Source organism: Mus pahari, chromosome 8, assembly GCF_900095145.1.
Source record: "Mus pahari chromosome 8, PAHARI_EIJ_v1.1, whole genome shotgun sequence".
NCBI lineage: Eukaryota > Metazoa > Chordata > Mammalia > Rodentia > Muridae > Mus > Mus pahari.
Window position 1 is genome coordinate 51,611,496 of NC_034597.1, and position 2,755 is coordinate 51,614,250.

At 43.2% G+C, this 2,755-nt stretch overlaps 1 pseudogene; it reads right to left on the minus strand.

Annotated features, from left to right (window-relative positions):
• Positions 1–1,606: 1,606 nt before the first annotated feature.
• On the minus strand, positions 1,607–2,125 carry LOC110325029 (annotated as a pseudogene).
• Between the last annotated feature and the right edge of the window lie 630 nt (positions 2,126–2,755).

Here is a 2,755-nt window from a genome sequence, read left to right on the forward strand (position 1 = left end):
TAGTTCTGTCTCTGAGAGCCCTCAAGAGTGTCCAGGTTAGTTGACTCTGTTGGTCTTCCTATGGTGTTCCTATCCCCTTCAGGGCCTCAATCCTTCCCCCAAATCTTCCATAAAAGTCCCCAAGAGCCCCATCCACTATTTTGCTGTGGGTCTCTGCATCTGTTAGTCAGATGCAGGGTGGAGCCTCTCAGAGGACAGTTATGCTAGGCTCCTGCCCATAAGCATAAGAAAGCATCATTAATAATGTCAGGAACTGGTGCCTGCTCATGGGATGGGTTTCATTGGGCTGGTTATGGGTTGGCCATTCCCTCAGTCTTTGCTCCATCTTTGTCCCTGCATTTTTTTTTAGATAGGACAAATTGGGGCTGGGAAGCAGGGGGGAATCACAAATACATATGATAATAAAATTAGGATTTATAAGAACGATGATGATGATGAGGAGGAGGAGAAGAATGTGAAAGAGAAGGAGGAGGAGGAGGAGAAGGAAAAGAAGAAGAAGAAGAAGACGAAGAAGAAGAAGAAGAAGAAGAAGAAGAAGAAGAAGAAGAAGAAGAAGAAGAAGAAGAAGAAGAAGAAGAAAGAGGAGGAGGAGAAGGAGGAGAAGAACAACAACAACACAACAACAACAACAACTTTTCAAGGACCACCTCCTCTAAGTCACACAGCACTTACCAAGCAGATGCTGGCTTGTTTCCATTCTACAGTAAGAAAGAAGGAGCTTCAGCAGGTGTGCAGTGAGCAATGACATAGACTTTGAGGATTAGATTGAATATTAGATAGATAGAAAGATAGATAGATAGATAGATAGATAGATAGATAGATAGATAGATAGATGGATAGATAGATAACTAAGCAGGCAGGTAAGCAGGTAGACTGACTCTTAGACAATGTTTTCTTTTTCTTATTATTTTAAAGCTCTTACCAAATTCTTGCCAAGGATATACTTGGGAATATATATATATATATATATATATATATATATATATATATATATTTTAACAAAGAAGATGAATGTTTTATTTGTTTCTCAGTGTTGCAAAGTTGGTGCTTCACGGTGGGAAAGCAACAGCCAACACAGCACATGGTGAAACAAAGACAGTATTCTCCTGCCTCTGACACTGTACAACGCTTCCCTGCAGTCCCAGGCATTTCCAATGAGAAGACACTAAGTCTCTGAGCCAAATCCAGTGGTGGATATGGGCAAGTTACAAAATTACGTAAGCTACACCACTGTTATCTTGACTGTGGCTGGTCTAGAGCTTGTTGTGTAGACCGACCTTGAACTAACATCTGCCTGCTGAGTGCTGGGATTAGAAGGAGGTCTGTCACCAAGCCTAGCCTCATAACCACTTTTCACCGCAGATGATCTTATGAATTCTAGACACCAGGGCTTAACCCCTAGCCTAAATACTTAGTATGGCGATTATCAAAAAATCTGTACACTGTGTGTATCTGCATCCTTTAAGAAGTTGAGGATGGGCTTTAAGTAGCACTGTCAAGAACTGTTTCTTTCCATCAGTACTGCTAAAAGTTATTTCAAGTCCTCTATTCTCCACTAGTTTAAGGCAAGCATGCCGGGCAGGTCACATCCAGTTTTATCTGGAAGTGGAGGGGTGCCATGATCACTCCTCAATGGACTTCACATATTTCTCATATGCTTCTTCACTCACCAATTCATCCAGCTCAGAAGGGTCGCTCAGTGTCACCCTGATCAGCCAACCCTCTTCCTAACAGGATTTGGTGACAAGCCCTGGGTTTTTGGCAAGTACTTCACTGACTTCAGTTACCTCTCCTGGCGGAGAGGAGAGGAGAGTTCACTGGCCACCTTCATGCTCTCCAAAGCGCCAAACTCCTCTTGTTTTTTTCAATTTTGTCCCAACTCCAGGCAGACTACAGTAAACAACATCTCCCAAAGCTTCCTGTGCAAAATCGCTGATTCCCACCGTTCCAGTCCCTTCCTCTGTTGTTATCCATTCATGTTTCTCTGTCATTTTACATACCGACAGCAAAACAGATCCGCGTAGTGAGGGCGCTCAGCGCCCAGGGTCCCAGCCGAGCAGAAGGGCTGGGCGGTGTGCAAGCTGTAGGCCACAACCCACAAGCTCCTAGACACTCACAGATACATGATCAGAGGTCCGGAGGGTAACCGCGCTTTGCCTCTGTCACCTGGCCGGCTGGGAATATTTTTGAAAAAGGAAAAGTCTATAAAAATCTAAGAAATGTTTTCAAATATATATATATGTGTGTGTGTGTGTGTGTGTGTGTGTGTGTGTGTGTATGTATATGTGTGTGTATGTATATGTGTGTGTGTGTATATATATATATATATATATATATATATATATATATATATCCTAATGTGTCTCTGTAAATAAAATGCTGGATGGATAAATTTTGTGTTTTTTTTTTCCTTATAGCTGCAGGACATTAGGTCTGCAGAGCCTAGCATCTAGCATTCCCCTCCAAGGGATGTTTATCTAGGGCTTTAAAGCCTTTGTCCCCAGTCCGAGGTAGCCTCTGCATAGTGTCAGCCACTGTCACTCCAAAAGGATCCTTACAAGTGGCCAATGGCTCCCTCAGAAAAACCTGGGGCTCTCCAGGTTTTCCTAACTGGCTTTTCTAGTTTAGCTAAGGCTTTTGGATGTGTCCCTAAGCTACTGGTGGGACACATCCTCTCTTCAGTCTTCACTTTCAACAGTTGTTCTGAAAGCTACAGAGATGCCTAAGGCTGAGTGGGAGGCCAGAGAAGGGGACT